This window comes from Peromyscus maniculatus, chromosome 8 (assembly GCF_049852395.1).
Source record: "Peromyscus maniculatus bairdii isolate BWxNUB_F1_BW_parent chromosome 8, HU_Pman_BW_mat_3.1, whole genome shotgun sequence".
NCBI classification, from domain to species: Eukaryota; Metazoa; Chordata; class Mammalia; order Rodentia; family Cricetidae; genus Peromyscus; species Peromyscus maniculatus.
Window position 1 is genome coordinate 76,511,129 of NC_134859.1, and position 27,683 is coordinate 76,538,811.

Here is a 27,683-nt window from a genome sequence, read left to right on the forward strand (position 1 = left end):
GCTTTAAACATGGTCTTATGGCTATGTACAAAAAAAATTAATTTTATGTGCTTTGTTTTATTTTGATAGAAAAACGCAAATATAGCTATTTGACTTTGGATTTTTATAGTAACTTATGCTAAAATAGAAATGGAATGTAGAACTTTCAGCTCTTAGAAGGGAAGGTAGAATAAAGATAAATCGAAAAAAGTTGAAAAATTAGACAAAAAAGGATTGCGTATTTAAGGTGGAGAGCTGAATTCAGTACAAGTATCAAGCTTCGTTCTAATTTCTTTTGCCCCATTCGCATCTTTCCCAGTTTCTGGTTGCCTTGAAAATCAGCACTCATTAAAACAAAAAAACATGTAGACCGCCAGCCACTGTAGAGGGACCGTAAGGTTGGTGGTCCTTCACCATTTCATTTCCACCCCCTTAGAAGTATCATTATTTGATCTTTCTGGTTGTTCCCTAGGAGAGCCTCTCAGAATGCTTGTCATTTTTTTGTTTGACTTGCAGCCCCCCAAGAGCAATGAGCTTCTTCCTCTAGAGTATTTGTTTTTGTGGTGGTTGTTTAGCAGACATCAGCATTTTTAAACAAGTCTTTTAAATTGCTCTGAACTTTGGCAATGAGACAGTTTGGAAATAAAGGGCTTCGAAAAGCTCTGACATATTACTGAGTCTAGCAGATCATGTTCATGCCTAGGGATGGGAGCAAGGTGGGGAAAAACATGGGAGGCTTATGTGTTGCAATGTGGGCATTTTGTTTGCATGTATGTACCATGTAAGTGCATGATGCCCACAGAGGCCAGAAGACAGGGCATCAGAAATCCTGGAACTGAAATTATAGCTAGTATGAGCTACCCTGTGGGTGCTGGGAATTGAACCATAGTCCTCTAGAAGAGCTCATCCAAACCTGGACAGATACAAGTACCACCATTCAGTCTTCATCATTGTATACGTGAACTTAGTCAAAAGATGAAGAAACGGTTATTTATTGTCACTTTAGAAACAAGGAAACTGAGCCCCAGAGAGGTTAGGTAATGTATCCAGGACCTTACAACCAGAAAATAGAGCAGTAAGATGTGAACTCTGACTCCAAGACCTGTGCTCTTGTCCTAGTTATGAATCCGTGTTTCACCGGAGCTCGGTTGTGGAAAGTTTTCAGTGTTATTGTCCTTTGGAAGTGGTCTGAGCCAGTTTGTGTGAGATGTAGTTTCAAGACACTGTGTATTAGAAATTAGAGCTCTAGTCACTCCTGACAGCTGGGTGGGCAGACGTACTCAGTGAAGGGAACATATTCGACTCAGGAAATATTGTTCTTTAGGCTGTGATGTGAACTGGGGACCTTCCCACTTCAACCTGCCTGTCACTAGACCAAAGAGAAAGTTTGACCCCATCCATTCTCTACCCGCTCTTAACATGACAGGTGTGTCTTTGATTGCTAAGGGGTGGCCCACTCTATTACAGTATTGACATATAGCAGTGGAAGCCGCCTTTCTAGTCTCTGTGCCCTTTGAAATGAAATATATATATTTGAAATGTCAGTGGTGACTCAGGAGGAACACTGCTTTTTAAATTTTTTACAAACATTTTTAAAATTACACTTATTTGTGTATGTGTGTGTGTATGTGTACACATGTACAAGCACATGTATTTTCAGTGCACACTTGCACATTCCATAGCATACATGTGGAAGTCAGGGGACAATCTTTGGGAGTTGGTTCTTTCCTCCCACTCTGTGGGACCTGAGGGTATAATTCAGATTGTCATGATTGGTGGCAGGTACCCTTACACACTGACCCATCTTATTGGCCCTGACTTTTAGTTTTAAAGCATATGTTTTGTGGGGAAGAAGATAGAAGATCAAATAATAATTAATTGTGACTCTGAAGTTCAAAATATATGTACAGATGGTCTAGATGGTAACCTAGGTATCCTGCATGTGATCCTGGGAACTCATGAGAAAGCAGATATGATCTTCCATAGTTATGAAATGTCAGCTCACCTGGGATTGCAGAAGCCTAGATTCTAAGACTTTCAATGCAAACAAAGGGGAAGTCCTACATAAGTGCAACTTGTTACTTTAGCTGTTCCCAGGGTGCTCATGGGATAGAAGGAAAAGCAGTGAGACAGACACACAGCTATGAAATATTGTGCTGTGAGAATGGTAGCATATACTCAACAGGAGTTTCAGAAAGTTGGACAGTATTTAGAATCAAGCTTGTCTCAGTCCATCCATGCGGCTATAACAAATGAACCGACTGGGTAACTTATAAACAACAGAAACTTATTTTCCACAGTTCTAGAGACTGGAGAAGCCAAGATCTCAAGATGCCTGCAGATTCAATGTCCCTGTTCCCCAGTTCATAGACACAGCCTTCTGTGACAGGGTCTAGCCAGCTCTCTCGGGTCTCTTAGAGAAACACTAATTCCAGCTAGGAGAGCTCTGTCTTCCCGGTCTTAGTGCTTTGGTAGTTTGAAAGAAAATGGCCTCCATAGGGAGTGGCACTATTAGGAGGTGTGGCTTTATTGGAGTAGGTGTGGCCTTATTGGAGGAGGTGTGTCACTGTGAGGATGGGCTGTGAGGTCACCTATGCTCAAGCTACACCCAGTGTGGCACACAGACTCCTGCTGCCTGTGGACGTAGAACTCTCAGCTCCTTCTCCTGCACCATGTCTGCCTGCACACTGCTGTGTCTCCAAATGATAACGGACTAAAACCTCTGAAACTGTAAGCGGAACACCAATTAAATGTTTTCCTTTTTAAGAGTTGCCGTGGTCATGGTGTCTCTTCACAGCAATAGAAAACCCTAACTAAGACAACTGTTAACCAGATGGTTAGGATCTCATTGTTTTAATTTTGAAGGGACATAGCATTTAGTCCACTGCAGTACGTTCACACATACAAACTTCTTGAGTCTCTTAACAGTCATTTGAAGGCAGAACTATTATCCTCATTTTATTGGCAATAAATTGAGGCTCTATTAAAGGGCAGATCTAGGATTAACATGCAAGCAATGTGGATATGCCTCTGAGCACTTAACCTCTAAACATTTCCCTTAAAAGGCCAGAGACAGAGAAGTACCACAGAGAGGTGAGTGGCTGAAGTGAGTGACAGGACGTGACCATGGGAAAAGAGAGGGCCAGAGAAAAATGGGTCAGAGAAGGTGACTCATGAAAATGATTTTGAATGATGAATGAGAAATAATTAGCAAGAGCAGAAATGACACTCCAGGTATATGAGCCCAGGTTAGGATGTAGAGACAGGAAATGATGTAGAAATGGGCTGGCAGAACATGCTGGAAGCGTGGGGGATGGAAAGCCTCTGGGCTCTGACATGGGCAGTGGTATATTTCATCCGCTATACTGTACATGGACCTTAGGAAAAAGGCCTGGAGAGGTAGCAGGGCCGAAACATCCAGGGGCTCGCACACATGACAAGGAACAAATACGTTAAGCTGTGTACAGCAGGGAACACCAGAAGCCCGTAAGCGATGGATGCATCAATTATCTTAGCCATCTGATCATTCATACCATATGCACACCGGGATGCCACACTGTACTCAACACACTTGGATAATTAGTACACGCCAATTAAAAGTAAACACACACATTCTTCAAAAGTTGAAATTTGCATCTTTAGAGAATGTGGTAGTAGCCAGAGAGTGATTTGAAAAGGAAGGAGTGTGGGAATATCAGGAAGAGACAACCAAATATGAATCTGTTGCAAAAGGCCCAGAGCTGGTGACTGTAGGGGTCACCAGGGCTTTCGGGTTGGATCTTTAAAGCCGCTACCCAGGAGGAATGCATGCCTGGTGCTGCAAGTCTGCTCACAAGCCCATAGCCGTGGAGGTCCCAAACCATAGCAGGGACCCGACTGATGTTACTTTGCTATGTGGACAGGGTGTCAAACTGCCTTCTAAATATTTGTATATCCACATAGACTAGTGTAGCTCCCAGACTTGGTCAGAAAAGCTTCTGCTTGATGTGGGTGGGTGATTAATATAGAGACTTCTAACTGACGAAAGTGTTGAGAATGAGTGGCTGTGGAGTTCTCGGCCCTAAACAGGACATACACTTTCTCTAAGACTCAGGATACATCATGGATGAGGAGTAGACTGCAAGATCCAGGGGATGGGAAGGAATGATATGAAAAGCTGTCTTCTCTACATGACATGCTGTTGAACTTATGAACTCACAGTAGCAGTGGTTACCCACCCAAGATGGTCCATCAACATTCCATCACACAGAAGGGAGAGGCTCCTATGTCCCATCCTTCCCCGGGGAATCATAATGGTTGATGGTTGTTTAGGGAAGTGGAGTCATATTCCTCAGTGGTGTAGACACAGGTAAGTTGCTGTTGCTCAAATAAATATAACAACTCTTACCCATGCACATCCAGACAACCCTAATTAAATTTAGAGGGCCACACACAAAGGCATGAAAATAATAAGGAATAAATACACACACACACACACACACACACACACACACACACACACACACACACGAAAGAAATCTAAGAGAAAACACAATGGGGTATTTCTTGACGATTCCTTTATTGTGGCAAAATATACTTAGCATAAAAATGAAGTACATTTGTAATGGTGTGCAGCCACCTCCACCATTTTTGCCTTTAGAATGTTCTCACAAACACCAAGTGTGTCCCTATCAAACATTAATTCCCCACCTATGCCAAAATGTGAGCTTCACAGAGAGGACAGGAATCTGTTCTTCCCCGTGTTCTACACTCTCAAAGCTCTGTAAAGAATCTAGATCAGCAGTCCTCAACCCTCAAACTGACCCATTTGGGGGTTGCATACCAGATAGCTTGCATATCAAATATTGACATTGTCAAATATTGACATTACGATTCATAACAGTAACAAAAGCACAGTTATGGAGTATCAATGAAATAATTGCATGGTTGGGGGTCACCACCACATGAGGAACTGTATTAAAGGGTCGCAGCATCAGGAAAGCTGAGAACCACTGATCTAGATGGTATTGTCAGGCATTCCATAGAAAGAAGGTAAGAGCGTGATTGAAATATTACCTGCTTTTCTGATCAAGAGTGAGGTAACTATAAAGGCAGCTCATGGAGTTGGAGTGAGGTAAATAAAAAGCAGAATAATCAATACCACAATCATCCATCATTTGGGTGCCCTTGAGGTCAAAACAATACATGGGAAGGGATCAATGGCTAATGAGTTATTCCTTCTGAGAATGTATTTTCTAAAAGACAGAAATACCCAGAAGTACCAAATCTCCAGGGAAATAACTTCACATATCTTAATACTAGAGATAGTTTGTTGGGGGGCAAAATAGACCTCTAGGACTCCTCATATTATGGTATATTTATATCTGCTAATGTTGAATAACCAAACAACTGTAAGTTGCTGTAAGTTCTATACATGGTTTTATCCACACCTGCCTTCCCCCAATACAACACCTGCATATTTCTTTTAAAACACTTAAGACTTTGGAATCATGTGTACAGAAAATCAGTTACAACTAATTGAAAAAAATTTTTGAAGATAAACTGTATTTATTTGAATGTGAGTTTCTTCAAATGTAACTTTCCGGCTCTGTTCTCTCTTACACCAAATGCAGTCATACTTCTATCAGATTTTCTGTATCCCTCAGAGGGGGAAAAGGGCACAGAACCCTTAGTCCTCCCCTGCATGCTCTTTGGGTCTCTGGTGGTTGGAGTGTAGGGACAAGGGCACTGTGGACAGAGCTGAAAGCAGTGTCCCATGGCTATGTTAACCAAGTTGAGCATGTCTACTTCGAAACATCCAGGAATCGGGGAGTTAGAGAGACGGATATCCAGGGACCCCAAGGGAATTGTCCAACATGTTTGATCTAGTAAACACACTCCACTCTCTGGCCACCTTACCAGTTGTCTAACCAATAGGCCATTCTGTTGTCTTCCATCTCTGATGATGTCATTTGTGAAACAGCAACAGTCACATGGGAGAATGACTTTTCTCTGTGATGGAGTGGCTTGGGGATCCTTTCGACTAGGAGGAACCTCACCCATCTCTCAGATTTCCCAACTTTGGTTTTTATTTGAAGAAACCTGCTGCTCACTGTTCTAACATCATCCATCTTTGTCAGCACCCGAGGCCACAGCTTCAGCTGAGTGGCCAGTGATCTACAGCAGAGGGAGTGCACCAAAGACATTAAACTCTCTATGACATTTATATGGACTCCGAACTCACCGGAGATGGATTGAGGCTGCCATAAAGCCTCGGGGTAGCCGGGCAAACAAGACTAAGGAGACCAGCTAAGGAACAGCTTTCTCCATTCCCTTTCCCCCTCTGCAGAGGTCAGTTTACATCTTACTTAGGAAGTGGGGAAGGCAAGTGAATATCGGGATTTTCAGAAGCCAGCAGGGTAACAGACTCGTCTTTGAATGTCAGTGGTCCCACTTGTGGCCACAGACATACCAACATCCGACATAGGCAACAAGACACTTACAATGCCGCACCTCAAATCCTCCCTGCCAACAGATATCAGTGAGATAAGAAGACAGAGGGTCAAACAAGACCTCGAACGAGTGTCCACTCTGTTACTCTGGCAAGGATCTTCACTATCACAGTCTTCACGTGATTGACAGACAGGCTAGCCCATGATGGACAGATCTCTGATCTCACACTCTGCATGCCTAGCCTGCACACTAGATCAAAGTCAGCAGCCTGCCTGAGTTTGGGTCATCAGCATGATGGGGCCCACCTTTACCTGATCCAACAGGTATTTTCTGAGGTATTCAGGAACCCGAGTGAAAAATGATTTCTACCACAAAACAGTCATTTATTTTTTTCTAATAGCTAATGGTAATCAGTTATGCAAGCACTTCACGTGACTAAGCTTGCTGCAAAGAAAATGCCCAATTGTCAGAAATGAGCCTCCCCCACCCTCATCCTGGCTGTTCCACATGGCTGTGCATGCACTACAGCAGAGCACTGTGTGCATGCCTAGTCGTATTCCTCATGGACCGCCTGCAGCGAACTTTGGAAGATGCAGATATTTAAAAAAAATATACACATATAAAACATATTTAAATAATATATATCATTTAAACCACACTAACACACACACATTTAAAAAATCATCCATGACTGAGAAAGCCCCACATTTATACATGGAGAAAGACAACAATAAATTTGACTTACCAGCTGAAGCTGTTCGAGGCAGCCGAGGAACAAGTTGCTGGTAAGTGTCCAGTGCTTTCATTCAATAAATCACATTGGCTCTGTTTTCTCCTGTAGCTCAGCTTCTGCGCAAAGCAAGCGAACCTCCTTCCTATTCTGTGCAAAGAATAAAATGCGAACAGGATCACTCCAGGCAAGAGCCGAAGTCCATGATCACTAAGCTTCTAATGCAAAATAAAAGCGTGAATGATGCATGGGGAGAGGAGGGGAGAGGGAAAACAGCTTGGCTTAGAATCTAGGTATATTCACAGGACTGCAGCGGGGGAAGGCTGGATTTCTCAAGCGTGTGTGTGTGTGTGTGTGTGTGTGTAGTAAAAGGGTGCCATGACTTTAGTGTGTGTTTAGCCGATTGTATCTGCCAGGAACATTCAGAATGGCACACAATACTAAATCAGAACCAACTGTCACTCAAGGGTCCACAAAGGGACAGTGAGGCAGCCAGTGAGTTCTGCACCACATTTATGGAGCAGGAGAATTCTCACCTGTGGCTCGAGAGCCCCTTCAGTGACACGCTCCCACAGCTGCCTGAATCCAGAAGCACACAGGTGGCAGCCACATCCCCTCCCTCTAGTAGGAGTGATGGGGGGCCCTTACAAGTACTGGGGCTGCTCAGCCTACGCATAGAAGTGAAAAAGTAGGCAGCAAACACGGGGCTTCGGACCCCATAAGGCTTTAGCCTCATGAAGAAGATCCCAGTGCTGTTTGTGTGCCAGCAAATACACATATGGGTGTATCTGGCTCCCTCACCGGTGCTGTGCTTCACATGACTAAGGCAACACATGAAGTGGATTTCCTCGAAAGCCATACAAGAAGGCTTCTCTTACATCTCCCTCTGAAACAATAGCCCAGTGACCTTTGCACATCTTGGCTATGTCAGGGAGGATTTGTCACTGAAGAGCATATATATAAAACACACACACACACACACACACACACACACACACACACACACACACACACACACCCCTAACCTAGCAACAGCCATAAGGATCTTTGCAAAGCTCTATTCAGATACTCGCTGCCAAGCGAATGCTTAGCTGCTATAATGACTTCAGATATAATTTCGGACTCTTTGATTAGACACCGCGTCTGCTTTGTCATTTATGCCTAGAGACAAACTAATTTGATCGTGAGTCTGCAGTGAATCAGGAGATCGTCTCTTGGTCATAAGCAGGGAGGTAAAGCGTTAATTTGAGGGGGCTGGTCATGTCCTAAGATAATGAGCAAAGCGCCTTGTGTTCCTGAAATTTCTCCCCCTTTCTGGAGACACCCTGGCGCCTGCCAGCTCACTCTGACAAGTGGCAGGTGGCTGCTCTGGAGCTGGTAAGAAAGTGACTCAGAAGGAGCTGGGGATGTATCTCGGTTGGTGGAAGGCTTGTCTAACAGGCAGTTCCCTCCCCAACACCCCATCAGCTGGGCATGGTGGTACATGCCTGTAATCCTAGCACTTGGGAGGCGAAGACAAGAGGATCAGAAGTTCAAGTTTATGTACAGAGTTAGAAGCCATCCTGGGACACACAAGATGCTGTCTGGAAACAACAACAACAAAAAGTGACACAGAAAACCAGACAACGTGGCTGTCCAAAGGAAGAGCTCAGCTTGGCTTTCCACAGTTGTCTTACTTTTCTATTTTTTAATTAAAAAATGATTTATTTATGATTATTTTATGTGCCTCGGTGCTTTGTCTGCATGTGTGTGAGGATGTCAGATCCCCTGGAACTGGAGTTACACACAGTTGTGAACTGTTATGTGGGTACTGGGACTTGAACCTAGTCTTCTGGAAGAGCAGCCAATGCTGTAACCCCTGAGCCAGACGGCACATGCCTTTAATCCAGGCACTTGGGAGGCAGAGGCAGGTGGGTCTCTGAGTTTGAGACCAGCCTGGTCTACAGAACAAGTTCCAGGACAGCCAGGGCTACACAAGGAAACTATGCCTCAAAAAACCAAAAAGAAAAAAAAAGTGAACTCACTTTTCTATTCTTATTAGAGAGTTTAGAACTCACTCTCTCTCTCTAGAACATTTGTCTTATTAAAAAAATTAGTTACGCCGGGTGGTGGTGGCAAACACCTTTAATCCCAGCACTCGGGAGGCAGAGCCAGGCAGATCTCTGTGAGTTCCAGGCCAGCCTGGGCTACAGAGCGAGATCCAGGCAAGGCGTAAAGCTACACAGAAAAACCCTGTCTCAAAAAACCAAAAAAAAAAAAAAAAAAAAAAAAAAATTAGTTAATGAGGTAGGGGTGGAGGAGTGTGTGTGTGTGTGTGTGTGTGTGTGTGTGTGTGTGTGTGTGTGTGTGCTACAGTGCACATAGAGGTCAGAAGACAACTTGTGGGAGCTGATTCTCTTGTTCCAGCATGGGAGTCCTGAGGATTGAATTCAGATCTTCAGGCTCAGGGGCAGGCACCTCAGCTGGGAGGCTGAGGCATCCTGCAGGTCTTACCCTCCCTTTCTCTCCTCAGCTGTATCTATCTGTGGAACACTGTCACGGATAACTTAATTTGGGAATAGCCCTGCCCCTGTGGATCAGACAGCAGTTTATTTTCCATCTGGGATTAAGAGACATTCAGGCTGTTCTTTCACAGCTGAAGCCCAGTGACTCCCAGGTAAAAAGGTTTGCCATAACACCTGAGAACTTTTGACCTGACTTTAATGCAGAGATACTTTCATTCTACCTATTAGGGCAAGTCATGTGACTCTGAGTAAGTCTATCAAGATCAGAGATTTCCCGGGGTTGGAGGGGGCAGAGCAGGGGGCGGGGGTGTCACAGGTTCCATCTTGGTGTCACCCTGAGGGGATAATGACCCTGAGGGGATAATGCCTCTTGTCGGTAATAAAGCATCTGGGGGCAAAAACATGTTGAACATCCCTAATCTAAAAACCCAAAGTCCAAAGGCTCCAATACCTGCATCTTTTTGCAGATAGATACAACACCAAGTGGAGAAGTCCGTACCATGAAACTATGCTTCATGAAGATGATTTAAAATGTTGTATAAAAATACCTTTAGATTACATGGGTAAGGTGTACGAGAAACAAATGATTTTGTGTTTAGATTTGGCTCAAAATCCTAAGAGGCTTCATTCTATGGACAGGACTGGTTTAAAATCCAAAATCTGCAACACATTTTGTCCCAAACGTTTGGAGTAAAGGATACTTCATATACCTTCAATGTGGGATCAAAAGGTCCTCAGCAAAGGAGCTTCAGGACTCCTCTAGTCTCACTAATCTAGTCTTCAACAGCTATGTATCATGTCCTTAGTAAGTGAGAAACATGTGTCACACACTTGCATGTTACCCACAGGTGTAAGATCCCAGGCATACCTTGGGGAAATGATCCCTTTTCTGGGCTTGCTTAGCTTCCTAGCCTGCTTTTCCTCCCTCCCTCCTTGCACTCAGCATCACAGTCATCTTGAGTATGTGTTGGTCCCTTGGCATGCTGGATGTTCTCTTAACATCAGGCCTTTGCGCCCCGATGTGCTGGCTGGAGGGTCAGCCCCCTTTTATTGGTTAACTCCTCTCTAGCCTTGGAGTTCTGGCTTTGATTTCATCTCCTGGTGATGTTCTCCTGGGCCTTGGGCTTGTAAATCCTTGCTCTGAGATCTGAGAGGTAGCATCCAAAACGCTCCCATCACCTTGTGTTGTACTTGCTCAGTTTCACTCATCTACATTACATTGTGGAGCTTGGGTGACTTAAGGTCTCTTGTTCAATGCTGTATCCCAGTGTCTCGAAGAGTTCCTGACACATGGAAGGCATTCAGTAAACACACAGTGTTTTGTCAAAGTGCTTAATTATTACATACTTGTTGGGTGAATGAATGGATAACTAAAAAACCTGGGAGGATAAATGTGAAGAAGCCTCAGGATTTGAAGATCTTGAAGTTCTCTTGGTATGTCCTGTCTAAGTTTTTTTTTTTCACCGAGCGCCTGCACTGAAGAATCGCCTCCTCTGACTAATTCTTTTCGATTACTCTCAGCCCATACTGATCACACCCTCATCTGTCTCCCGCTCCCTAGCACTTTCACAGCATGTTCTTGCTTTTTTGTTCTCCAGATGTTTCCTGGGGTTTGTGTCATGTCTACAAACTGGTATTCTCCATAACTCCTAGCATAAGCCTACAATTAGCGGATGCTTGATTCACTGAACAGCAGGCACTCAAATGGGGAGTTTCACCATCAGTCTTGCAGGAAGATGACTCTGGCTTGTGGGGGATGGACGGCTTAGATGGACCAGACTGATGGGGGAGTTTGCTAATGACTCCAGCCCAGACTGGGGATTTCAAAGCAGATTTCTTCTCTTTTCCTTCTCCCTCCCTCCATGTCCTAACACCAGTGCCCTCATTGGGAACACCGAGAATGTTCCTTCCACTTTCAGAACGTCCCTCCACCCAGTTCCACCCCCACAGCCATCTTCCTTGCTTAGGTTGTCATCATGCCTCACTGATTCTATTAAAGAGTCCTTTGAAGAAAGGGATTGCATTTTATTTTTTTCTTTCCTCCCGCCCTTGCAGTTCTTGGCCTAATGCCTTGTAGATAATAACTGCTCAGTGAACTCTAAGAAAGAGAAGTGTTTACGAAGCTGTGTGGTTGGAAGGGCATGCAGGAGAGTGGGGTATCTTTCCAGAGACAAAAGAGATGTGTTTGGTGACAGACGCAGCTGTCAATCGTACAGGTGGGGATGAATAAGTACCGTTCACAGGATCTGTGCGATCTCCATAGAGAACAGTTGGTCATGTCCTTCTGGAACATGTAGGGAGGAGCTAGAGGAGGTTGTACTGTAATTGGATGTGGAGGAATTAAGACGACCGCAGGTTGGCAAGAAGCAAGGGGAGGGGTCCTAGGCACAGAGTCGAGGCATAGAGCCCTTGGACTGTGGGAGGGATGAGTCGTTCATCCCTGGGACTGGACTGAAGTAAATAGTCTCAGATGAGCTCATTAGAATGTCTCTCACAAAGCAGGCCTGAGGAGCCTGAGGAAGGCTCGATGCTGTGTTGAATCTGGACTTCCTGTTGGCGGTGACAAGGATACCTGCAGAATGCCAGTGTTGCTGAGCAAGAGCTCTCTGATCTAGACATGGAAGATAATCAAGGAGAGTAGTAGGAACCCAGAAGTAGGGAGATGCTGATGCTCAGAGCCAAGTAGGTTAAGAGATGGGAGCATGTATCTTAAAAAGTCTTATTATCCGGGTGGTGGTGGCGCACGCCTTTAATCCCAGCACTCGGGAGGCAGAGGCAGGTGGATCTTTGTGAGTTCAAGGCCAGCCTGGGCTACCAAGTGAGTTCCAGGAAAGGTGCGAAGCTACACAGAGAAACCCTGTCTCGAAAAACCAAAACCAAACGAAACCAAAACAAAACAAAAGGTCTTATTAATTAAAACAAAAAACAAAAACCCAGAGCCAGATATTGGGGTGAAAGCTGAAAGATCAGAGAACAGAGCAAGCTAGCCAGTAGTTCTTACCTCTACAAAATCCTCAGTCTCAAGAGAGTGAGTTCCTATTTCTTTACGCCTTATATACCTTTCTCTGCTCAGCCATCACTTCCTGGAATTAAAGGCTTCCCAGTACTGGGAGTAAAGGTATGTGTCACCATTGCCTGGCTCTGTTTCCAGTGTGGCCTCAAACTCATAGAGATCCAGATGGATCTCTGCCTACTGAGTGATAGGATTAAGGATGTGTACCACCACTGCCTGGCCTCTATGTCTAATCTAGTGGCTGGCTCTGTCCTCTGATCCTCAAGGCAAGCTTTATTAGAGTACACAATATATCATCACAGGAGCGGGATGCACTTTGGAGGTAGAAATGGATTTGTTGACAGAAAGAAGCTAAAGGTGGTTTTCAAAGTTTTAATCTATGTGGGCTCATTTCTGGGATATGCATTCTGATTCAGTTGGTTTATGTATCTGTTCTTATGCCCACTGCCATACTGTTTTTGTTACTATGGCTCTGTAGTATGCTTCGAGATTGGAAATTGTGATGCCCTCCTGTTTCTCCACCCCCTTTGGGGCTTTCTTGAACTTCTGTATCAATTTTGGGATTTTTTTTCCCCTTCTAGTTCTATGAGAATGTCATTGAGATTTGATGAGATTTGCCTTGAATCTGTGGATCAGTGCATGCTATATGTATACATGGAAACACCACAGTGAACCCTATTCATATGTAAGAGTGATTTTCCATAATGAAAAGAGAACAGTATATAAGGTTTAACCTATGTATTAGCAGATGATGGCAATGTTGGTTGTTGCAGGACACACACATAGCATTCATGATTCAGACTGTGCACATGTTTTTAAGTAGAGAAAGAACAGGGGCAAAGAGCCAGAGCAACACATTTAGGTCACTTTGCAAAGCAGTTAGAGTCTGATAAAGAACTGATAAAGATGGCGAGCCACCTGGAGCAGCACACTGGGCCCTTGGCTGATGCTTTTCCTCCTTTGTAGGGATAACGGTTGTCCTGGAAACAGAACTCCCTCATCCATTGCCACAGCTTGCCCCGCTGTTTGGCCCCTGGGAAAGAACTGGTGTTTGGAATGGGAGTCTGTGCTTGGGCCCATGGGCTGTGTCTGTTCCTCATGGGCTGGGTGACCCTGACAAGCAGATTCTTGTCACTGAGCCCTAGTTTTCTCTCTTGCCTTAATAAATGAGTGACGTGGACCTGGTCACCTGAAAGACTCTTTCATCTTCTGTCATCTGCTTGGCGCCGTAACATCTAGAAGTGTGGAATGCTTGAGAAGTTCGGCCCAAGCCTGCCCTTGTCACAAGCCTGTGGTGTCCATTCCTATGAAAAACCCTGCCCGTATATATACATCATCGCTGCTAAGGTCTGTCTGCCCTGGGGTTAGTAACATGTGGTTTGTTTGTGAGACATAAATTTAATCACTCTTTGATGACCATTTGAATAATTTTTCACCCTTTTTTTTTTCCTTGTTCACCGTTTTCAATTTAGGGAGGTGCCTTTTCATCAGAATCCCCAAACTACATTATGGGAGGAAAGTGGCAGGTCCTTCCCTGTGGTCAGCAGAGAGGCTGCTGCCCGGCCCACTTCCGTTCTGTAATCTCTTGACCTTCCTTAGCGCCCTAGGGTGCTGCTGTTTAATAATGAGCTGTGCTTTTTCCTCCCAAATAAAATGTGCCATTTATCAAAAACACCTAAAAAGGGGACATAAAATAAGAAAAGAAAAGAAAATGAACACCCCAGGGTGGATTGGAACATGCTTATTATGTGTGAAGTTGTCAGTAATGAATGCCACACTCCCCGCTCCTCTACCACACACACACACACACACACACACACACACACATGCACGCACGCACGCACGCACGCACGCACGCATGCACGCACGCACTGCTAAGCCCCAAAGGAGAAAGTGTTTGGGAAGGGCACTGGCTATTCAGTTCCAGGCAGACCCTTTCAAAATGTGCAGACTGTTCACGGGCATGCCATTTCTTGATGACTTTGTTTTAAGTCCCAGATAACCTTTCAGAATAAAAGCAATGGCTTCCTAATGTGCTGGGGAACCCACTTGTGGAGTTTGTCCCTGGGTCTTAGGAGCCTAGACACACGGCACTCAGAAAGATTCTTCAGGCAGAGGTGGTCCCCGTCCTTCTTCCATGCAGTCACCACACAGTGTTGATCTGGACTGGTCATGGGAGGTTTTCCAGACTGGGGATTTTGAGAAGCGCGATTCTCTTAGGGAGGTTACAAACCCTTCACTGACAGCTTTCCAAGAACGGCTCTGTGAGCCTCTCCGGCAGGCAGCCTCCCGGCTCGCTGCAGCTCCGACGACGTGATAATCAGAGTCCCTGAACTCCTGAAAAGTCTTCTTGTTCTGCCTGCTGCCCTCTCAGCCGTCCTTAGAATTCTCCAGCTCTGAATCCCCTATTGTCTGCAGGAGCCCAGGATCCCCACACCATGCCTAGGCAGGAATGCGAGCCTCCTAGGTCTGGCTCTCAGTACAACCTTATCCAGCAGGTCACAAAGCCCCATTTATACACAGCTCCTAAGTTTTTATCATAACTCTTTATCGACTCAACCCCATATATCCTCCAGGGTAGTCGAGAGACGTTTGGTAATGAAGCCCATTTATCCTCATTTTCTCAATTGGCACACTTAAAATTCCAATATTTATGTTCACACTGTCTTAATTTTGGATGTCAAAGATAGTCTGGTAGACAAGGAGCATTACCCAAGGAGAACTGACCCCCATGGAGGAGTTCACCGGAGCCCCCATAAGTGATGAGGTTTGTCATAGTTGCCATTTACAGCTGCAAAACATAAGAAGCCGTTGTTGCTGTCACTCTTAATGCATTCTGTGTGCCACCCAGAAACAGTGCCCGCCTGAGCCTCACACTTTGCAAAATAGGATTAGCCACTCCTTGATGGGGAAACCAAGGCTCAGAGAGATTAACTAGCTTGCTAATGTGCACTTAAGGGCCGAGCTCAGACTCAAACCCAGATCTCCCACAGCCAAGCTCCCAGCATTTCCACCTCATTCCTTTGCCTTCTATCCCAGATGCATTCTGTGAGCAAGCTGACTCACTTTTCATCCCAGATGAACTAAGAGCTGTGAATTCAGGGCTGTCACTATCCTTTGGCCAGCTGAGTAATACGATGGGCTCTGCTGAGTATTTAGCACAGGGTAAGGGCAGATTGGGAACCAGAAGCATATATGTCACCTGTCAATAGGTGGCAGTATTCACCTAAATCTCTCCAAGAGGAGTCTGCCCAGGTTGCTTGGCCTAACACCATCCCCAAGGCCATCTATGTTCTGTGATAGAGCGGATTTGTTCATAACGAACAGGGTGTGCAACAAGTTTGGCACTAACTGGGTGTCAAGCATGCCATTATACTCTGAGACTGGGACATTCGTGGGCTGAGGGTAGAGGACTGTGGTTCCTATAGAGGTGTGGGAAATCCCTCTCCCTTTGGGCTACTCACTTTGACTGGCAATTCAAAGCCAGAGATGACTTCTGTGTCTTTGCCTACTTCAAATATGTTGTACATGATTCTCAAATTAAGAATAAAATGGTGAATGCCTTAGGATTAGATCATTCATAATCGGGGTGGGGTGGGGTGGGGTGGGGGTGGGGTCAGTTGCTCAGATGAAGATAAGAAAGCAACAATGAGCAGGCTGTCTGGGTCTAACTTCTCCAAATCTATGTGCAAACATACATACACATGCCCATCATATCACAGGATTGTGAGCAGGTATGAAAAGCAGCCCCAAGGCAAGCATGCAAATACACAGATGAAAATGATTAAGAGCGATAGTCAAGATGCACACAAATAAGCAATCTATCTGAATTTTAGACAGCCTTCCTCTTCCTTGTTCTTCTCTCTCTCTCTCTCTCTCTCTCTCTCTCTCTCTCTCTCTCTCTCTCTCTCTCTCTCTCTCCTGCTCCCCACTTTCTTAATAAAGAAAATGTTAATGCCTAAAATAGGTATAGTTCAAAGTCTTAGTCCAGAGTCAATTTTTATCTTCTGGCTGGCACCAGGAGCCTTCTCAAAGCAAAGCATAGTGTTTTAAAGTCAAGAGGATGGTGCCATGGCAGATGAAGGGGCAAGGGAAAAGACTGGAAGATTCTTAGCACATCCCTGCGCCGGCCTCTCCATTTTCAGTTGCGATACTTGGAAATGATCGTGTCCTGTGATGACCAGGAAACACTTAGCAATCAGTAGAGTCCTCTGTCATGGAAGCAAGGACTTGACTCAAGTCAGAGTCTCAGGAGACCAGACACATAGACCAACTCTGATTGGCTGATGTTCTCTGGGAGGTGTTCTGCCTACTCACAGGACACTAGTTCAAGTCTCTTTCACAGATCAAGTGACTTTCACTCTCTAGCTGAGGTATCTGTGGCTCTGAGAGCATTCTCAGCTTGTGGCTGCTTTTATAAAAAATACCTGGGGTCTGTCTACTTTCCATACTAGACTGGAACCTCCCTGAGGGCAAGGCTCTGCCCTTGTTAACTTTTGACACCCCCCCACTATCTTTTGCAAGGAAGATAATTTTTTAATACATATATGTTTCATTGAGTGGAATTAAAGAGAACTCCGAGGCACATATTCTACTTTGTCTGTTTTTAAAGACAAATGCAGCTTGGCTGTTGGATACAACATGTGGGTCATAGCTCTGATTTTTCACATGATTCTCCACTTCAGGCAGCCTTTGTGACCTTGGCCCTCTCTTGTCCAAACCCACCTCACCCCCACCCACTAGAACCAATAATTAACTAATTTTGTGTCCTTTACAGAATGCCCCAGTCATATGAAGGGTAAATGCAGAGTCTGGCACAGGTTGCTCCAAGGATATGCAATGACCCCTGTGGTGTCTATCATTCCAGTCACTAACATTTTCTGCCCTGTGTGCTTTGCAGACACAATCCAAACTAAAAAGTTGAACGTGGCGGTGCTGTTTCTTCCTGGCTGTGACCGCTATTTGCCATAATAGGGTAAAGCTAAGCCCAAGAGGAGACATCTTTCTTCAAAAGCTCACCAAATCACATCCGACCCATTAGGCATAAATCGGGAGATACCAGTGTGCTCTGTAAGTGACTTAATTGGGCTGAATGTCATGCATCATGATGCTGTCAACTGCAACAGCCCAGCTGTAGATTGTCTTACAGGGTGTTAAATGGGCTGACCATTCAGAGTTGCACCAGAAAGGAAGCCGTCAGATTTCCTACCCTGCTTCCAGCCTCATCCACAACCATGGTGATAAACCTGATGTGGTCATGCCCCCGGGACAATGACTCTAACAAGAAACTGTGAAAAAAGAGAATCCTCTTCGGATTGTCTATAACTCCTGCTGGAGTCTCCTGCTACTCCAATCTGTCATCTTTAAAAGAAAGTGGCCATGACAAGGAATGGTAGTTTATGCTCTGATCCTCCAAATAAGTTCTTCTCAATGGGCTTCCCAGACTTTCCTAACCTTAAAACAACCAAGCAAACTGGAACTACAAGGTAGGAGCCATGCCTCCCAAGAGCTCAAAGGAGAAGAGAGCAGAGCTGTTCTGCAAAAGAATCTCACAGATCGACTTGCCGCATCTCTTGATAGTGACCGAAGTCTTCTGAAAGATCCTCTTGTTTTTTTCACAGTCAGCCTTCTTCCCTACTGAGAGAACGGATCAACCAATGCTCTCTGAAGGTGCATTTTGCAGTGCTCACACAGTTGTGAACCCCAGAGGCTGATGGAGCATGCACAAGAGAAGGGCATCTCTGCTCAGACACTTTATTTTTCTCTAACTACTCCTGGTTTGTATTGATGTGCTCTGATGCTTCAGAGTCAATATATGTGACCACTTTAGCCCCTAGAGGGCACTTAAATATGCTTGCAATAATTCCTCATTAGGATCATTAATGTTTGCTTAAAAATAAATAAACCAAGGACTGTCGACATGTTATTAGGATGCCATCTCTATTCATGGTATTCATTCTTTGATAAGCTAACAAGAAGTTTCTGTTGATGGGAATGGTACCTAGTGGCACCGGAGCATCCCAGCCTTTAGTGATGGTAGGTGAGCCCCTTTAGGGGGGATGCACTATTTCACCAGGAATCTGGGTAGTTTTGATGGTCAGTCAATTTACAAAGAAAACTCTTCCTCCTCTGATGGCTTACTTCAACAGCTCACCCCAAAAGTGCCAATCAAAATAAATTTCACAGTCTCCCAGGAATAGTTAGGTTTGGTGTTTGAGTCCAGGGTCCCAAGATGAAGCTGAGAAAGGCTCCTTCGGTCCATGGTGAGCTGATAAGTAAATACATTTCAAAAGAGCCTCCTCACCCTTTCCCAGGCCCTCTTCCTCATTCACTGCACAGCCTGCTTGCCCCTTAGCTAATATTTGAGTGGTTGGCCTGTGACCCACCTCCTGCCAAATTGCTCACCTTCTAACCCTTACAGGCAATGTTTCATCTGTGTGACAAGACAAATGGGAATGCTTCCTAGGCCGATCCTTACAGCCACCTCATGTTAGTTCTTGGCACTGAAGGTGGAATCCCATGTAACCTTTACTACAGCAGGAATTCAGTGTAGGAGGCTGAAGGAGGAGGAGCAGGGAAGATAGCCGTATGTGTACATTCAAACACAGGAGTGGAGTCCTTAGCCTTAGATGGAACCCGATGATTATAAAGGCAGTCACCCCTCTATGTTCAATACCACCCTGTGAATGCCATGTTCCGCGTTAAGACCTCTCTGATTTGAAAGGAAAAATCAAAAACCTTCTCTGTTTTTTTTAAGGCTGCCAGATCAGGCATCAGTTGTCAGGGATACCTGGCTTAAAGCACACAATGACAAAGAGGTATATGATGAACTTGAGGAAAAGAAAAAAAAATAAAACAAAGGGAAAAATAAAGTTTGAAAAGCTGTAAGCATGCATTTAGGGAACTCCAGGGATCTCTCTCATTCCATTTTGGCCTCTCTGTTATTTATGGCTTGTCCCTATGGACACTGGCCATGCCCTTGGACCACCAGTCTCGGTCTCATTTTCAAGCACCTGTGCCAAGCCCCTTCCTACTCCGTATGTGACTCTGAACTTCCATCAGGGTGGACACAGGAGTAGTCTTCAGGCTTAGACTGCTCTGCACTAAGAGGCAGAGTATTCTGTGTGCTCTCTACTCCATACGATCCTTCCTTAGCATCTGCCAGCCCTGAAGGATGCTCCTCACCTGGGAGCAAAGGGATGAATAGAATTAGAGGTTGGTGGTCCTTATTTCACTCATCATCTAGAGAGGAAAGCCAAGAGAGGCTGGAGATGATGGTGGCAATGTCTCCCCCTGCAATGACATTGTAGCTGCAGACTCTCCTAGTCCTCAGGTCCTCAGTGCTCACTCTGTCACACACGAAAAGAGTCCCCCATTCCCATTGCTCCCTGACTGCGGTGACAAGGAAGACTAGGGCTTTTCTATGCCCCTTGCAACTCTAAAGAGCATTCGCTTCTCACAGCAGATAAACAAAACCTCCAGGATGTGCTCTCCATCTCTCCAGATATGTGAGTGAGAGGATTGAGCATCCAGGAGCAATGCCATCTCATCAACCAACTATGGAGCTCACTGCCACACGGCAGATGGGCGGGGCCAGTCATAGCAGGCTTAACTGATTGAATGAAACTCAAATAGGCCGATGAGAGCTGCATGTGCCCCCATGAAACACACTTTCACTTGCACAAGAAGAGCTCATTTTTGAGCTTGGCAGGACTGAGTGCTGGAAATTTTGAAGTCAAGCCAGAATGTATCAGACATCACACAAGGACCCCAGAGTTTTAGTTTTGAGGTCTGTATGAAAAAAAAGGAAACAACTCTATTGCTTTTAGTTAACCTAAAATCACCCCTTTATTCTTTCCTCTGAATCTATAGTTCCCTCTATTGCACTGTTAAGAGACCTCGAGGTTCAGGATGCTATGGAACGCTAGGGAGGAAGGCTGCCTAATCTGGCAATCTACCACATGAAAGGGCAGGCTACCAGAACAGAAATATCATTTAAAGCTGGGTGGAGTAAGAGATTCTAGTTTGCTAGTTTCTACTCATGAATCTTTGTCAAGTTGCTTGATCTGATGCATCATGCTCTTATTTCTTAGAATTGATAGTGATTGCCTTGTAGAAGAATTGGCTCAGCTGGGGAGATAGCTCAGTGGGTAAATCGCTTTCCAGAAAAGCACAAGAATCTAAGTTCAGTCTCCCAGAACCTATGGAAATCCAGAGATGGGCTAGAGAGTGTCTGTAATCTCAGTGCTCTATGGTGAGATGGGATGTGGAGACAGGAGAATCCTTGGGAAGTCACAGGCCAGCCCACCTGGTGTAGGTAGCAAAAACAAACAAAACAAAACAAACCCAAACAAACCCAAAGATCTTGCTTCAAAGAAGGTAGAAGGAAGGACCAAAGACTTGAGAGTGTCCTCTGGCCTCAAAATGCATGCACTCTCATGTACACACACACACACACACACACACACACACACACACACACACACACACACACACACGCACACACCTCTTGACTAAGCCAATCACAACAGGCTATGCAAATGGTCAACAGTGGACTCAGTGTGAGGAACCATCACCAAGCTGCTAAATGAACATTTATGCCTACAAGGGTAGCTAAAATCAGAGACCAGGAGGCCTGGAAGTAACTGGAAGACACAGATGAGACACCACTAAGGAAGGAAGATGGTAGGCTCCAAAGAACTGTTTGGCCTTTTTTTTTTTTTTTTTTTTTTTTTTTATTTTTATAAAACTACATACAATGAATGCACTTTATGTTCTACTTTTGAGTTTTAACCCTGGTGAAAATAAATGTCCATAAAAGATAATATTAGAATTTTGTAAGCAGTCTCACTATTTTGATACCCAGACTGGAAATATCCAAATATCATCAATAGAATGAAAACCAAGTAAACAAATTACATGCTAATACTATGGACTATTGTCCAACAGTCCGAGGGGATCATGGAGATACACAATGATGTAAATGAATGGCTCTCAAAAACACTGTATGGGACAGAAGATGCCAGACACTGTAGAATGCCACAAAGATCAGGGACCAGCAAAATCCAACTCCAGAGACAGAAACGGAACACTGGCTTCCTAATGGCTGGAAGGCTGACATACTTGATTGGACAGTAGCAGAGGAGGATTTTCATGGATGCAAGAAATGTTCTATACATTTGTGCATGTATGTGTATGTGTGTGCATGTGTGTGCATGTGTGTGAATAGGTGTGCATGCGCGCGCATGTACATGCATTTATGTGTAGGAGCTAGAGGTCAATGTTGGGTGTCTTCCACTATCACTTTCCATTCTATTTTGAAATACTATATTTTCAGTCTTAAGAACTGAAACTGGAGCTCACTGTTTGGCTAGACTGGCTGTCCAGAGAGCCCTGGGAAGTCCTTTGTCAGAACTGGAAATCTTGGTGCATGCTATCACACCCAGCTTTTTACTAATGTGCTGGGGATATAAACTCAAGTCCTCAGGCTTATGTAACAAGCATTTTACCCACCGAGCTACCTCCCCAACCACTAAAACATGCTACATCTTGATTTGGGTATTGGTTACACATACCCCCTCCCCACAGTCAAACAATGAGTAATGGTTGGTAACAAGACCACTTCCAGCCCCAGTAGCTAACTGGACGTGACTGCATGCTGAAGAATGATACTGGGGTAAAAGCAAAACCATGCTGAAATCCACAAAGCAGCTTGCTAGCACAGTACTGACTAAGCCTCTTGCTAACATACTTCCACATGAGAGCAGAGAGGACAGAGCAGCCAGATTCATGATCCATTCATGACCCTGTGCTGCTGCCTTTCAAAACCTCCCAGGGATGGTGAGATAGGACAGCTGCATGTGGCTTGAGTGAGTTTGACCTGTGGCCAGGGAGAGCATCAATCACTGCAGTAATTGGCTCAGGGCTGGTCATGTGGTTCAGGCCAATGGGAGTCAGCCTTGGACTTTGCTGTGACTTATGGAACTAGTTATTCCTACACTTTTGGGGGCTCAGTGTTAAACAAGTCCAGAGCTGTGGAGCTTGCTCAAAAAGTAGACAAAAATTGCTAAGCTATAAAGTCTTTAAAGATATGGCATCCCTTCTATGGTGTGGTAGGGTGTTGTTGGTATAAGAATAATAATAGAAAATTATGAGAAATGATAATATTTTAGTGTTAATTTTATTTGAACACAGTCTCATTTGGAGCCCAGACTGGCCTAGATCTTACAAGTTTCTGCCTCAGCCTCTTGAGTACTGGGGGTCAAGTCTAATGTCATGAATATTAAGATTTTTACAAATGTGATCCTGATTGATCACAACATTTTTTTCTTACTTGATTTTTCAGAAAATTCGTGTTTTATGTTCTCAAAATGTATAATTTTAGCAACTTGATTTTTAATTCATATAATTGGAAAAAAAGTAAGTTATTCAGTTGATCTTGACAAATGCAATATTGTAATTAATTATGGGTAATTTTTAATTGTCAGAGTTTTCTGCTGACAGAGTACAACTGGAGCTGTTGAGAGAATTTCATAAGCCATACTAATATTTGGATAAATAACTTTGGAAATAAAAATTGTAGTATATCTACACTGATGATTTTCACAGAGCAAATTTTTCCAAAATATTTCATTCTATATGAATCAATCTTGTGGAGTCTGAATTCAGTCTTCAATACAAATGTGCACAGTGTCCGTCCTGTTTCCTCTGACATGCTTTACAACCTGGAAAGGTTTAAGAAACTGAACACAGATGTATAAGTTTATCTCTAAAAGTGCCTGCTGTGAGGGGAAAAAAAAGGCTCAGTGGGTAAAGCCTGTGCACACAAGTATGAGGTTCTGAATGTGGACCCCCAGAACCCCTGCCTGTAAAGCCAGACACAGTAGCACATCTGCAATCCCAGCCTTCCTACACTGATAGGCAGTAGAGATGGGAGACTTCCCAGTACTTTAAAGGCTAGCTAGTCTGGTGTATACAGCAGCAAATAAAAGACCCTGTTTCAAAGGTAAGAGGTGAGGACCAACACTCAAGGTTGTTCTCTGACCTCCACATGTATACCCTGGCACTCAAAGCACCTGCACTTACATACATGAACATACACACACATCACACACACATATCACACACATAGACATGTATGAACAAGCACACACACCACACATCTGAACATGTACACACATGACCATGCACAAACATCACACACACATAAACACACACACACATCACACATTATATAGGGAGACAGGCACACACAAGACACACACACATATACATACAATGATTTTCAAAAGAGAATGTTTCCATAGTCTATCATTCTATCTTTAACTAAGAAGAAAATAACTTTAATATGATTTTTCTTATTAATAACTGATTAATTTTAAATTTCATATAAAACTAATGTCCCTACCTTTTGAATGCGATTATCTTTAAATTTAATGCATACTTAGAGACAGAAGAAAAAAGTTAGGGTACTAGAAAGCAATTTAAAAATATTTTTTTCTTATTAATTAAAAAAATTAATTTCTGTGTCACTTTCATACACAGCTTTGATTGGTTCCCACCCCTGCTTTTCCTCCCCATCTTCCTGCTCCTCCACTGTACCCTACACCCCAATATTCCTGCTTCCACTTTCATATCAGGTGTGTTCTATTGCTCCACTAATCCCTCCCTTAAAATTCTTTTTTCCCCCTATTTTATCCACCAGTCCCTATCTAGGTTCCTCGCCTCTACCCACACTTACTACCAACATCAAAAGTTAAAATTCTAAGGGACAAATTTAACCAAAAAGGAGTAACATAAATAAGTGGAAAGATGTCCCATATGTAGGTGTTCCTGTAGGTGCAGGTGCACATGTGTGTGGGGTGTGTACATAGGTGTGGCTGTAGTATGGAGCCAGAGAACAACTTTGGGTGTCATTCCTCAGTATATCTACAATTGTTTTGAGACAGGGCCTCTCATTGGCCCTGGACTAGCCAAGTGGATTAGGCTGAGTGTCCAGCAAGATGCAGGGGTTCTCCTTCTGTGGTTCTGGGATTACAAGCCACATATCACTACACTATATTTTTATATGGGTTCTGGGAATTGAACTCAGGTCCTCAGACTTTCAAAGCATTTATCAACAGAGCCATCTTCTCAGCTTGAGATTTAAGATTGTCAAAATATGTATACTAGCCACAGAGGTCTATAGTTTCAGTGCAATCTCTGTCAAAAAATGGCATTATTTTGTAGATAGGACAGACAACTCTAAAATTTATATGGAGTCACATAAAACCACAATAATCATAGCAATCTTGTAAGGGAAGATCAAAGCTGGTGATACCACACCATCTGATTTTAAAACATACTTCAAAGCTATAGTAATCAAAACAATATGGTACTGACATTAAAAAAAAACCCAGATATAGAGGTTAATGGAACTGAATATAGAGCCCAGAAATAAATCCACATATTCACAGCCAATTGATCTTTAGTAGTGGGGCCAAGTATACAAGATGGTGGTGTCTCTCCAGTCACTCTTGTTGGAAATCCACAGGCAGGAGAGTGAACATGGATGTGTGACCTATGTACAATATCATCTTAAAATAGGTGTTCTAAATATAAAACTGTATATTGAAAATGACTAACATAAAACTTAGGGAGAACCTCCTGAAAACCGACTTAACAATGATGATCTTTAAAACCTGATCCCCAAAACAAGGTAATGAGCAACAACAAAATGTTTTTACAGTAGACTAATAAAGTCTTCTGCACAGTGGAAGAAGAAATTAAGAGTGTGAGGAGACAATCTACACAGAAGGGGGAAAAAACCCACATTCCTAACCCTACTCCAGATAATAGGTCAGTATCCAAGATAGGAACTTCAGACACACAAGAGCAAGAAAACCAGTTTTTAAATTTGGTGAAGAGCCCAAATAAGCATTTCTACAAGAAGAATTGCCAGCAAGTTTATGAAAGCAACGCTCAACATCACCAGTTGTTGGGAAATGTTACCTAGAGCTGCTTCTTTGAGGCTGGAGCAATGACTCGGGTGGGAAGGAAATAAAGACGGGAGCAGAAATCAAGGAGATTAAAAATAGTAAAACAACAGAGAAACATCATGGAAATAGTGATTCTTCAAAAAGCTAAATAGAGTTGTTACATATATGAAGACGACTGAAGCAAAAAAAAAAAAAAAAAAAAAAAAAAAGAGAGAAAACAGTTTCCCAGTGTGAGGAATTAAGTGGAAGAGGAGGAGGGGGAGAAGGAGGGGGAAGGAGGGAGAGTAGGAGGAGGTAAGGAGGGGGAGGAGCGAGAAAAGAGGAGGGGGAGGAGGAGACCACTGCCTGTCCCACAGGTACTACAGGAAGGACCAGAAGGGAAGGGGACAGTTTCACAAGCCTGAGTTTGAACCGTCGATGACATAGTTTACTTGCTTGAAAAGTGCAGCTAAGCCCAACTTCCTGTATGAAACAGATTCTATAACTTGTCTTTGAACTATCAAGGAAATTGAACTCATGATGTTGAGACAAGCACCTCTTCAGGCCCTGATCCAATCATTGAGAAGTCCACCAACCATTTAAAGAAGAATTAATACTAATCCTAACTCAAGCCCTTCTAACACAGAGGAGGATGAAACATGTCTCTATTTGGGGAACAAAATCAGACCAAATACAGAGAGGCGGGGGGAGGGAGGGAGGAAGCAGCGCTGCACACTAATATCTCTCATATTTGTAGATGCAAAAATCATCTGATTAAATAATAGCAAAGTTGGGGCTGCAGGCACAAGGTCAAGTCAGCCCAAATCCCAGAATGCATTGGGAGAATCTCACCTCTACTAAGGACCCACTGGCAGTTAATGGCAACTGGGAGAGGGAATGCCACTTGTCTTCAGGGATTCTGAACATGAGAGGTTATGCATGCTCTAAAAGAAGGTCTCATACCCATGTACATAAAGCAGCATTAAATAGACTCAATAGGCATTGAATTTTGAGAGAGAGAGAGAGAGAGAGACAGAGAGAGAGAGAGAGAGAGAGAGAGAAGACAGAGAGAGAGAGAGAATCAGAGAACATGGTGTTGAGAGGGAACAGTGGTGGGAGGACACAGGAGGAGCTAGAAGAGAGGGGATGAGGGTGGTTTGGATCCAAACACATCACACGCATTATGAATATTACATAAAATGTTTAATAAAAAGATCAGCAAAGGGAATTCACCAACATATAGAAAGAATTACAAACCAAGTAAGCAGTGGGTATTTTAGGGAACCAAGGCTAGCTTGCTACTGAAAACCAGTTTTATTTGTATGAACAGTTGGGAGAAGAAAATTCACATCATATCAACTGATGCCTAAAAAACGGTTAGGTAGATTCACTATTTACTAGATCACTCATAAGAACAGTTCTCAGAAGACTAGCCAAGGGAAGGTCTTCAGACTGACAAGGCACATGAACCCAAACTGGCAGCTAACAGACTAGTGAGTGTTGGAAGGCTGAAGGCATTCGCCTTTGATCAAGAGCCTTTCATAGGAGCTGCTTCTCCCCACTGAACTCAACAGAGCGCCAGGGCCGCTAAGGCAGGGAATCTAAGCAAGGAAACACAATCCAATTCTATTCCATCGAAGTTGGCATATAGGTTTACTGTAATTCCTATCAAAATTCAAGTAGGTTTTGTTGTTGTTTTCTGTAGAAAAGGGCTTCTTTTTTTAAAAAAATTATTTATTTATTTTTTCAATTACACTCATGATATTAATCACATTTGTGGTATTCATAGATTACATTCACAGTATTCAATTATATATATATATATTTAATTTTAAATGTCGAATGCCATTTCTTGAAGGGAGTAGGAGGTCTTAAATACAGGCTTACAGCACAATGGGAGAACCCCAGAGGGCAGAAGTTCCCGACTGATGTTTTACAATCTTGCATCTAAGCTGTTAATGCCGGTTATTCAGGATACACAGACAAGGAACTTCCCTTAAGCATTCAGGAGGGTGGAACCTGGCAGGGAATTAGCATTGGGAGGATATCAAGGTCAAGGTCTGCAAGCA

At 43.7% G+C, this 27,683-nt stretch overlaps 1 protein-coding gene across 3 annotated transcripts in view; it reads right to left on the reverse strand.

The window, feature by feature from the left end:
- The window catches only part of Ankfn1 (ankyrin repeat and fibronectin type III domain containing 1), a 400,676-nt gene that overhangs the window by 145,103 nt on the left and 227,890 nt on the right, over positions 1-27,683 (reverse strand). For all 3 annotated transcript variants that reach the window (XM_016008632.3, XM_076543122.1, XM_076543123.1), the window contains exon 3: positions 7,157-7,291. The gene's annotated coding sequence lies outside the window, so the exon portion shown is untranslated. The remainder of the gene's footprint in view (positions 1-7,156; positions 7,292-27,683) is intronic.